Genomic DNA, 13,061 nt, shown 5'->3' on the forward strand with positions numbered 1-13,061 from the left:
TATTTAGTGTCACAATTTATACATAGGTTTAACTAACAAGTACGCACTTGAAGCCCAACTTATATATATGTATATATATGGCTTCTGCACAGCATCTCCATCATCATTATCAGTACATCCTACGCAGGTGAGTTAGGATGCACTTGATCCCAGGAAGGTATCTATCCTTCAAACCAGAGGAGTGCTTCAAACTAACAACAGTACATAATATCCAACAAAAGAGGGTCGTGCTACAGCAGTAGAATACATGGCTCAGTCTAGATATCAGCATGAATCAAGTTGTGCATATTTGCTATTGGCATGAACCACATCGCCGCATGTCGGGTTTGCAAAAGCCATCCATCGCATAGAAGCTTGATGCCTTTCACACACTGAAGATTATCTGGCAACAAGTTGGGTCGACGAATCTCTGGATATGGTGATTCATGAAACCCATGGTATGATGTGTAAACACAGTCCCCCCTAGCAAATGGAAGTTGCATAGCATGGTAATCATCGCCGGTGATATGATCAATGATTGGTTGGATGATTGGATAATTGAGCCTGAGGAACAAGGAGTGGTTGCCGAGGCTATAAACCCGCCTCCAGTTGAATACGCCTGGCCCAACAGAGCTGGGATCTTTCTCGAACACGAAGCAGCCATACCCATCAATGTCACGAACGCCCCACGCATTGTACTGCATGTGGTTTGATGTAATGGTTTGGTCAATTTGGTACATGCGAATGAGCATCAAATGACCGCCGTCACCTGAACAAGCGATAAACCACCACCCATCGGCTGGTATGATTCCAGGTCCTGGAATCATGAAGGCCAACGTATTCGCGTCTGCTGCAACAATTCAAATTGGAGACCAAAAGGACAAAAATAAACAATCATGTTCAGAGTATGTGCGGAATTAAGATTATTATAATAATGACACATATCATAGACAGAGAATTGCAATGTCGTGGTCATAATCATACCCCAAGTTAAAAAAATAAGTCAATGGCTTTCATATTCTAGCAATATGTCATGGTTCAAACATCATGTAACAATGAGAGGAAAATAGCTATGACAGAGCCTACTCATATTCTACCATAGCACTTACTACTACTGTTCTCATATCAACTCTAAGCAATAACATGTGTTGTTACAAAAATCTTGGGAATGAGAGTAACATATAGCAATCATGATGTTATGCTCATAATATGTATTCTAACAATCATTAGATGCCAATTGTTCTCATATCAACTCTAACAATAACATGTGTGGTCATAAAAATCTAGGAAATGAGAGGAACATATAGCAATGATGTGGTTCTAGACATACTATCTATTCTAAATTTGTAACAATGAACAGGCAGTTGTATTCATAAGGTAAAGATGACATGAGATAGAACAATTACACGACGATAGATTCCACCAGTATAGGCAGCCAATCTGTGTGTCGACCGCGTAAACGATGCCATCATGCACTATAGCATCAGACAAAAATGTTGCCTCAATAGGATTGACGATGAGCCATAACCATGTATGGCGACCGGATTCCAGATAGACTAATCCCATGTTGAACAAGGCAATGAGCTTGTAATCCATGTAGTCTTATGATGGTGTGGGCACTTCGCAAATTACAACTTTCAGCAAACAGAGGTCGAGCCAAAAGCTTGACGCGTCTCGTGCATAGTAGGCGGGAGTGTCCGGCGGGCCGCGAGGCTCGATGGCGGCGGTATCCAACGATGGAAGGGTGATCTCTCGCTGGGTGTAGATATCCACGAGACGCCACGGACTACCAGATTGGTGGATGAGGATGATCCAGTTGGCCTTCATGCCCACCCAGTAGTGGCCGCACATGAAGGACAGGTGGACGGGTAGTGGTAGCATGTCAAGGGGCATCATGGCAACCTATGTAGGATCGTCAAGTCGGTGTCTGGGCCACCTGCGAGGATCGGGCATCAGCAAGCAGGGTGTCTTGAAAAGAGCCGGCCAGTTGCAGTCGAGTAGATGGTACAAAGACACCGATCATGCGGCCAGACGAACGGTGCTAAGTAGGTCCATACGATTACAGATCTGCTCCAAGAGAACATCGGGGAGGGAATTCCAATCGTGGCTCTGCGTGTTAGTCGTTTCTGCCATTGGGGTTTTTCAGTGACTGCGAGCCAGTGGGGAAGTGGATTCGGGCGGGCGAGCGAAGAAGCTTCTCCTTGTATGATTGAGCAGTGAGCAGGGGGATATGGTACACGTGAGCTACCAAGGAAGATGGCGCGGGCGGGCGAGAAGTGAGCGGGGGTAAATGGTGTGCGGCCGACGATGGGGAAGAGAGGAGGAAGAAGAAGAGAGGAGGAGGAAGAGTGGAAGACGGGGAAGAAAGTGCATTAAAACTCAATTCTACTAGTACTACTACCAGGATATACTGTCCTTCGGAGTGTAAATAGTTACACCGATGACATGTGGGTCTACCACAAGAGGGCCCATATGTCACTTAATGGAGGACAGAGGTGCGTAGGCGTATTTGCCGAAGCGTGCTCTACTAGCAAACATGATGGTAGTACTAGGTAAGGCTGATTTAGTAACACCAACACGTCGGTTTGGCTTATTAATTATGTGTCCCATCTGCTGCAGCGTGTATTGTCACTTCATTGTGAAGACTAGTTGAATAGTTCTCTCTGACCGAGATGGGGAATAATGGATTGCGAAGACTTCCTTTCTACAACATCCCATTGCCTCTACGCTCACTTCACTCATTTTGCTCCGTACCTAGTCACTTGTTGAAATCTGTAGAAAGACAAATACTCCGTATTTGGGAACAGAGGGAGGCTTTTACTCCGTATTTGGGAACAGAGGGACTATCACCATATGGAGAGAACAGAGGAAGCTTGAAATATGAACATGTCAATGGGAGGGAGTAAGCCCCATGCATGCATGCAACATGAAACACTCACACGTACACATGGACGCACGCAACACTCACGCACCCATGCGGCACACAGCACACGACGCAACACACACGCTCACGCTCAAGTGCTCAACCTACTCCCTACATCCGTGAAAGACTGTACATTTAGAGATTTACACATTGACCAGGGCATAATTAACGTCCAAAAGTTGCAGACTTATGTGTGCATGCAACCATTGAGAGAATAAGATTAAATGAAGTCTGTTGCATGTTGTAATGAAGGATAGACATGTAGCCTATACCTAGAGCACAAGTTGGTGAATTAGTCAATTAATATCTATTTAGATTAAAGGCTAAATGCATTGGAAGTGTAGATGTACATCATGTACTACACTCTTTGTTTTTTAGCCGATGAACACTCTTTATTGGAAGACCGAGGGAGTACACATGCATGCACTCACATACATAGCTAGGGTGGTTCACGCGCAAGGGCTGGACTCCTGTTGTGCCTGCGTAAAGTTTTGTTTAACTGATTTCTTTGCTCTACCAACTGACAGGTGGGACCCAAAAACCAGGTGACAATTTAACCAGTCAACAAAGTGCCACATCGACTATGTGGCCGGTCAGTAGGGTGCAATACGGTGCTCTACGATGAGCTAGTGATCGTATAATCACCACAAAACTATATATAGTGACCGTAAAGAGCGTATTGTTACATACGTTGATCGCCAGTGTATTTTTCTCATTTCAAATTAAGCCATATTAACCGGAAAGGACACAGTATGGACTAGTACTAGTACATCTTTGATGTGTACCGTCAACTCGCCGAACAAGGAGAAGCTTGCTTACTATGCCTCTCCCTCGCCCACGCGTGCGGTGGTTCGTAGGACGAGGAGAGGGTTTTGACTACAGCGCCCACTCCCTCTCCCTCTCCCTCGCGGTGGACGTGCAGCAGTTCAATCGCTGTCAGATTGACAGAAGCATATTGTACTGTAGTATCATCATTGTTGGACCTTCCGAAGAGCTGAAGAGCCAAGTGCAAGGTTCACACGAGTAGGAACTGTTGAACCTCCTGAAGAGGCAAAGAGCCAAGCGTAAGGTTTTATAGGAGTGTACTACTACAACTATAGTGAACGATGCTACTGTACGATGCCGCCACGTCACGTATATCCAAAGTTGTGCCACCTTTTTTTCTCAAAGAGCGTGTTGGAGCCTGTGCAACAACCACACAAGTTGCACATACACAGAACACATTTACTAGTAATAAATTCTAAAGGACAAATGCCAGTATGCCACACAAGTTCATCTCCAATTCATGTGATAAATTTGTGCACGACTAGTCTACATATATTCACAGCGCTACCGTTCACAATTTACCATACTCCACTTACACGTTATAGATGGGCTACATGTCCTCCCCCAGGTTCCAGTCCCAGGTGTTCTTCATGGATGGCACGATCCATAGCGGTGGGCAACGGGAATCATTGTCGTTGCTTTTTAGTCCGGTTCCAGCATGTCGTTCATCTAGCGGTGCACAGTGAAGACACAACCATGCTTCATGAATGGCAGGCCTTCTGTGTCATGCACGGAAGGTGGCATCCGCTTCACAATGGGGTAGTTGTCCCCAATGAAAAGCGAGTACTCTCCAAGAGTGTTCCTCGGCACCCATGTAGCATCACGGGGGTCGAACTTGGCGCTGTTCATCTGGTACACGCAGCATCTCAGATCTGGACACATGGTGACGTACATAGTCAAGGTCCATGCATAATAATGTTGTGCTCAAATATGGCGGTCAGTAATACTATGCAGCAAATAGTACTAGTCTGGTATAGAGGAAGTAAAATAACCGGCTTATTATATATAGCCACTCTTGGCTACATGGATGAGATAGTAAGACATGGAAAAACAAAAATGGTGGCAGCTAGTGGGTTCAAGTCTTCAAGGGCCTAGCTAGCTATACGCGTCCTCCAAGGTAAAAAGTACTCCTACTAGTACTACTAGTAAGTACTACTAGTACAACAATGAAAGAGAAGGCGAGAGGGTTAAAAAATGGAATACCTGGGTAGATGGTGACGGTCCGATCATGGTAGATTGTGTGACCATGTTGAACATCAGTGGTACCATGGGTAACGACTGCTAAGATAGTTGATCCCAATATGCCAAAGTCAGCTACAAGGTTCTAGGTTAGATATAATTGCGGATGCAAATGCACGTCCAGGATCGGCGGTCTTATTTTGATCGGGGGATGACTGGTCCCTGCAAAATAATGGAGTACCGTTAGGGATGCAAATGATGGTTTGTGCATTCCGTTTGTAATCTCCCATACTGTAGGATGGCAACCAGATGAAACAAGTCCCCTGGCTTGTCACTGCAAAGATGCAACCTACATGGCGCATGGCGTCTTCAAACATGTAGGGGTACAAATCGGCCGCTGCCAACATGCGCCAACCTCTGCTGTTACTGCCTCTGCATTGATGGCAATCCTAATGTCGAACACCGCGATGAGATAGTAATCATCATATCCGTGTTGCTTTGTCGGCGGGTCCGCAATTGCTATCTTCTTCAATATCATGTAGGCATCAGCATACGTATTCAAGCCCAGCCAGTCCGGAAGGCCGATCCCAATGGTGGAGATGGGGTCTACCAGAACGGCCGCACTGTTGTGGATGTTGTGCAAAATGATGGTGGTATCTGGCCAGAGGTATGCAAGCCAATCTTCGTTGGCACCGACCCAGACCTATATATAAGACGGTGGATAGCGGAGAAATTACTGGATGGAAATGGAATAACTAAGTATTACATGATCAAACTCCATTACTTACCTGCTCATCGGACAAAATCCGACTACCTCTCAACGTCGGCAACTCTAGCTGAGTCAACGTGCAACCATGGCCAGGGCGCGGTGGACTGTTCGAAGGATTGTCCCATAGAAGAACCTTCTCCTCGAGGACGCATGGAAGACCAACAAGCATGGCCTTTTCCCAAGCCTATTTAAGCATCGTCTTGAAAAAGTTGGTGCAGGAAGCACCGACTCGTGCGGCAGTGAGGACGTCGGAGCGGCGTGCGATTTCTCCTAGAGGATCGATGTCCAAGGTCTCCTAGCCCCGGCAAGGAGGAGAACCGCCTGGCGAATCCATGGGAGCAGCGACAAACTGCCTTCTCTTCGGGGGGAGGGGAACTGGCGAGGAGGAGATAAGAGCGTAGTAACCGCAGGGCCTCGTCCCTTCCAACTGTAGATCGTTCCTTAGCGAAGGGGTGAGGCTATTATTTACTACTAGTACTAGCATTATGGAATGTTATGGGATTGCATTATACTGTAAATAATAGCACTAGTAAGAAATTTTTGGCACTAGGTAGCAGTTTTTGGCGTGGATTAAGAAATTTTGGGTATGTTTTTGCTATTTTTTGTACACGCCAACTAGTGTCAAAAAATGTCTTACATTATGTGACGGAGGAGTATGTACTCGTACTGTAGCAGTACTAGTACTACTTTTTCTCAACTAGTAGTGTGATGTACTGTACTTCTAGTCTAGTCTAGTATAGTGCACCAGTTTTGAACTCTTGAATCTCAGGGCCAAGGAGCTACAGTTGGAAGTGGAGGGTACTACTGTTCTCTAGAACCATCATTGTACTATCAACGCAGGGAAAGTACACCTGCGTAGTGGCCTAGTGGCTACTCTTGGTGCTCTATTCAGCCGCTCCTCTCACGTAGCTGGCCTACTCAGCCGCTCCTCTCACGCACACACTAGTAGCCTGTTTATCAGCAACGGTTACTGCGGGGGAAGAACATTTGAGTTATTTGATACAGCGAGACTAGGCTTTCCTCTTTCATTTGTGGAGGTGTAATGGATCTCGTCGAACTTTGTTAGTAGTTCCTTCTTTATGAATGGGATGAAGCAAAGCTTTTGCCACGGTTTCAAAAAAACACGTCAAGAGGAATTTCTTTTATAGTAGAGCCGATAATGGAGTGAAGTCCATGCGTGCAATGCCACAAGCTACAAAGTAGTAGTAGAGCACTTTACGTACAGAGCCATATTGCACAGTTCCCAATGCCCCGCCACGCTTTTCCGGCTCCTCGGGCTTAATTGGGAGGCGCTAGTTTAAATATGCTACTAGCTGATCAGGAAGCTGTAAGCGAGGTGCGGCTAGGGCGAGCATGCGAGCCACGGGATGCTGGCAAGGAAAATCCGTTCACGTGGCTAGGCTAGCCAGTACACCCAGATTGTGGTGCCGCACGTCCGTTTGACTTCAAAACTCAAACTACCAGTGTAAAATATTGGCTTGCAGCAAAGTTACTATTTAAAAAAAGGCCACCGTGCATTCGGCCGGGATCGAACCCACAAAACGAGGCATACACTCATGCAACCACTAGTAGTACTCGTTGGAGTACAACGCAACCTAGAATCGCCTTTTGTCGATAGTAGTACATACATTGTTCCTTACAAGAAAACCCTGATAATGCAAGAAACCACTAAAATGCCAAGAACTACTACCACTTGCATACGTGGCAGACTTAAGATAAGACTACCTTAGGGCATGTACAATGGTTCTATCTTAACAATGCCACATAGGATAAATTATGAGGTGGATGAGAGAGAAATCATAAGAGAAGGCTTGTCTTTTCTTAATTAAGTGAAGGCAAGAGATAATCTCTTAGCACAATATGTCTCACCACATTTTTAGGAATAACTAGTTATTGATGATAAGGCTAAGAAATGACCCATTGTAGACATGTTTTTTTTATCATCTCTAAATTACATGCAAGATTTAAGATAAGACTACCTTATCGACCATTGTAACCATTGTACATGCTCTTAGCAACCAGCCCTACCAAGAAACGACTACTCTACAAAGTGCCATTATAGGCATGTTTCAACCCATGGCCCTGTTTGGATACATTTGTTGTCAATCTAACCCTGTCATCCAAACACCACTTTAGTTAGAGTTAGTTCAGGGTTAGAATCTAACTCTAACCTCTGACAGGGCCCATGTCGCCCATTAAGTCAACGCCTTCTATTCGATCGGGCGTTATGACTTATGGGACCTACATGTCAGTCTGCACAAAAATCCCTCCGGCCCGTCCACCTAGTCATCATCGGCCATGGGACGCAGCTACCGCCGTTGGCAGAAGGCGAGGTCAAAACCGCCGATGGTGCGGAGCCCATGTCGCGGCAGCCTGGATGCCAGCTCTATCCAGCGCTCGCGGCCGCTAGCTAGCCAAGATAGCTCCGTCCAGCTGCTTGTCTGCAAGGTTTGCTAGCTAGATTGGCACGGCAGCGCGGCGGCTTGCTCGTGCACGCCGCGCTAAGGCCAGCCATCTGGCTCGAGCGAAGGCCAGCGCGGCGGCTTGATTGCTAGTAAGTCATGCTCGGGCCAGCCTGCCAACCCGTGCGGAAGCCAGGGCGGCGTCCGGCCCATCCGGCGGAGCGGCGGCCAACTCACTCATCACCGGCGCCACCGACGAACACGCATCAGTACTATTTGAAGTAATGTTCAGGAAAAAATAATGATTTGAGGGGGAATAACAGGATAGAAGGTTAGATGTGGGTCCCTCGTGTCAACGGTCAAACAAAATGTGTTGGTTTAAGCTGCCTCATCAGCACGAACGTGTGGGCCAACCCTGTCATAAATGGGTTTAAACGAATCTAATCGGTAGGAGTACTAGGTAGTAGTTTTTGGCGTGGATTAAGAAATTTTGGGTATGTTTTTGCTATTTTTTGTACAATAGATTCTTCCTAGAGCTGGTTGAAAGTGGTAGTTTTTTGTTAAATACTCTACATATTGTAAGTAGGAGTGAAAGTTAAGCTTTGGAAGCCAATAAGCAAGGCTAGTTACATAGTGCCTATGTGTACATGATTGAAAGTAAATATCAACCATGAGTGACTAATATCTTGATGGAAAACTCGAAACTATGGAATACTAGGGAAAAATGCATGGTTGGAAATACAGCAATGTTCATGTGCGTTGCAACGAATCATAATTAGAATAATACTTATTCACAAACTTGATACAAAACACTCTAATTTTGATATACATATATCACTAGAGATATATTATGTTTCAATTAGAATATATTCCTTGGGATGTTTTGGTGAGGTCAGGGAGGGATGTGGTTGGTTTTAAGATACTAATTATGGGTTTTTCTGCAAATTGGTAGACAAGTGGTATGTTGGTGAGAAATGGCAACAACTTACCTCACAGTCGTTAGATGTAGATCTAATGGTTAGAAACAACGGATGGCAGACGCACCATCATCACCAGCTTAGTCTTCTGTAGGAGTACTAGCAAGATCCGTGCATTGCACGAAACATCAAGATGCATTTTTTTATAAAACACTTGTTGTGATTGACCCATGCGGGAGTAATCCCATGTGTAAAAACTAATGATATCTCGAGAAATATGGGATAAGGTGAAGAGGAGTGGGGTGTGGTGGTGATTGGTGGTCGAACTGAGCGGAGGCATAGGGATTGACGACGTCGGCCGGTAGTGGCCACCAGCCAGTTTGTTCCAAAGGCTTCCTTTCTTAATTGCTCTACAATGAAGTTGTTAGAGATAAGGATGAACGAGGGAAGGCCTTGTCTGCAAATGTGGAGAGGGGTGTGGGTATCTTTTAGTTTAATTTCCATCCGTCAGATCTAGATCGGACGGTCTACATTGCAAGATGGCACGCGTACCATCATCACCAACTCGGTTTTTTATAAGAGAAGAAATATAAGTTTGGAGATACAGACGTATTATCGATACTTGCTTCCATAAACTAGCATCTACATTCTATTCAACGCCTCGGCATGTGGGACCTTAGCACAATGACTTCTCGACTGTGTAAAACAAAGGTTTTCCCATCGCCGATAAGGAGGGGGTGATGGCGGCGCGCTTTTTGGCTTGCCCTAGTCCTAGTAGTCATACTAGGTGGTCTAAGCACGTGTAGATTTATTCTTTTTCACGTCTCGTGTTCGCCGTACTGCCATGACTGTTGATGAATAGACGGTAAGTTATTCACGGGGAAACCCTTGTTGAGCGTGTTTGCGAGAGAGAGAGACGGTGTGCGTGTGTGATATGTTAGAGACTGAGGCAATGATAACAGATTCTTTGTGTCTATGTGTGTGGAGGATAGAGAGAGACATGTACATGGGGCTTTGTGTTGTGTAACGTGGAGACACATATACATAATTAGAGAGTGAGTGTGTGAGATACACATGCGGACATGGGAAGAGATGAGGATCCGGATAAATGGGTGTTTGTGTGTGTCTGTGTGTGTTTGTGCACGCGTTTGTGTGTGAGAGGAAGTGTGTGTATGTGGAGTATAGAGACCACTAATGATGTAAACCTAGTATAAGGGAAGGGGGAATGGTGTGACATGTGTAGTAGAGGGATAGCATGGGTGTGGGCGGGGGGAGCGGAGTATTTGGAAGAGACATCGAGTGTGTGTGTGGGAGAGGGTTGTGAGAGCGAGAGAGAGAGAGAGAGAGAGAGAGAGAGAGAGAGAGAGAGCAACGGAGAGAGAGAGAGGAAGAGAGGGGGCGAGAGGGGTCGTTTGTGTCCATAAATGGCGTATAGATAGGGAGACAATGTTGAAGTTGTTCGAAATTGTCCTATGTACGGAGACGCAAGGGAAGCGAGTCATCGTGTGTGTGATAGGGACTTCATGAGAGATCTAGAATAGATGGTATAGAGAACAATGTGCGAAATCAAGAACGATGATACATTAGGGAGCTATGGAAAGAGTCACGACATATATGTATACAAGGAAGGATCTGGGGCGGGTCCACATGTGGGAGAGATAGAAAGAGGAGAGTGGTGCACAAGGAGACAAAGTGTGCTTATTTGTAGTGGGGGTGGTGTGTGAGGTGAGTGCGCGAGAACCGCATAACTACGGAGATAGATGTTTGGGGGCGACGTTTTGTGTGTATGGGAAATGTACACTCTACATAGTGTGTGTGCTTGGGAAAGAGAGATGCCGGAAAACCTAGAGAGTGGGGGAATAGATGTGTGCATGCCCGAAAGACAAAGTGATAGAGACCTATATTGGGGTCCAGACTTTAGAAGAGAGAGGGGTGTTAATGTGCTCGTGTGTTGGTGTTTGGGGGAGAGAACAACTTCTCTATGTGTGTGGGGGGGGGCGACGAGGGGGGGTGCTTAAGATAAAGAGTGAGGTGTCTATATTTGAGGGACTTTAGCGTAATTGAGATATTGTGCACTCATGGTTGATCAATTTGTTTCACAGTCTGGACTATGAGATAACGATACTTTTGAACATGCGTGATATATCTTGATGTACCAGAATTACAAACCTAAGATTAGAATTTTGGAATTCAACCCCATCATTAGCTTTTGTAATTCATTTAAATGGAGGTACATTTTTTAAGCCGGGATTTCATGATTTCAAATTCATATATCAAACCTAGAGATATACACATACGGGCATGTTCAAACTTTATAATCATCCACTTTATTCATACACATACACATTTTTGCTTTTGTCCTCATATTTATAGGATATACACATTTGGAATTTCATTTGAATTGGACCGTATGATGGTATTTGCTTGTAGTAGCTCAATGATCCATATTTGAATTGAATGGACAATCTAAGTTTCAACTTGGAGACATTGATTTTCAAAACTTGCACCTTTTTTTGTGTGCCAAACAAACAAATTGTCGGCCATGATATCATAGTCGGCCGTACAAGAGCAGAATATAATTTCAAGCGCCAAAAGCTTTCAAACTTCCCGCTCACATCGAAATATCTCGCACCCGAAAGTTTAGTCCTGCGATATTCCTGTTTTACCCCTGCCACATGAACGGAAAAAAGGGCTGCTTTGGTAACTCCATTGTTTTCCCCTCTTTGCCCCCAACATTCTTCCCCAGAGCCCCTCCCCTTCCCCTCCCCGACCCCCCCCCAACCACGGCAAGCCACCGAATCTAGTCCTCCGCCGCAGCGGTGGACCTCACACCCCGCCGGATCTATCTTCCGCACCTTGGAACCCCCAACTTCCAACTCACCACTTCACCGGAGCCGCTTCAGCGACTGGCTTGTCCACCGCTCCAGATCTCCTTGAGCGCCATCATGGTCCACCGCACCGGATCTACTTAACCGATGCCCTCGTCCACCACGGTGTATGCCCTTCACTGACTCTCTCGTCCGCCCCTTCGCTAGCCCTCCATACAAGCCCTCGTCCGCCGCAACAGATCCGCCTCACTGAAAGCACTGTACAACGCGCCTGCCAAAGCCTTCGTCCACTGCACCGGACCCTCTCCACGGATGCCATATTCAACTCCACTGGACCTACTTTACCGCTGCAGCCTCATCGGGTTATTTTGATTTGTACTCCTTCGGTTTTTCTCTTTATCATGCAACTGTTCACTTACCACACATGAGCTTTCTTGTATGTCGTTAAGCACCGCAACTGTAGCACCGGAGCCACTTCAGCGACGGTGACAGCCGGCTCAAACTCAACCGCAACACGAGCACCATAGAAGATCCTTAGCTATCAAGTATGACAACGATACCCAAACGCCGCCGAGAATCAGGTACTATTATCCAACGGCCGGCGCCTACGTTCACTTTCCTAGCATAAGCACCGCACCTTTGAATTTCTTCAGGGCATCATTCAGTTTTTCATGAGGCGCATTATTCTGCTTGCACCTGTTGGGTCATACTTCTCGCAGTGAACATGTTACATGTGCTAAATTACATATCACTCCACATATAGTTAATATGCTTTAGTTTTTTCTTAAGTATTACTGTACTTCCTAGATATCACTGCCTACTATTTTACTTCTTGAACTAGTAGGGTAACCCGCGCATTTGCGCGGCTAGATTTTTAAGTTGTTATGTTTGTGCTTTTGAAAATTTATTATATTATTTTTTTGTGCAAATTTTTATATTTTTTAAATTTTAGCCTAAATATACCATGCGAACAGTTGTTTTTATAATATCTTAGCCATATATTTGATCAATACAAAGTATGTTAATTTAGTTTGTTTGTAAAACACTGTCGATTTAGTGTCCAATTAATAATGCTTGAGGCAATACGTGTTTACCTATTGAAACAATTATTAAAATTTAGTTAAATTTTTCTCATTGGTTGTATGGTTTGATTGCAAGGATTATGATATGACAACGTGAAAGGAAACTGATTGGTTAGTATCTTAGCTCATTATTTAAAAATAAAAATATAAAGTCTCA

The sequence above is a fragment of the Triticum dicoccoides genome, chromosome 3B (assembly GCF_002162155.2).
Source record: "Triticum dicoccoides isolate Atlit2015 ecotype Zavitan chromosome 3B, WEW_v2.0, whole genome shotgun sequence".
NCBI classification, from domain to species: domain Eukaryota; kingdom Viridiplantae; phylum Streptophyta; class Magnoliopsida; order Poales; family Poaceae; genus Triticum; species Triticum dicoccoides.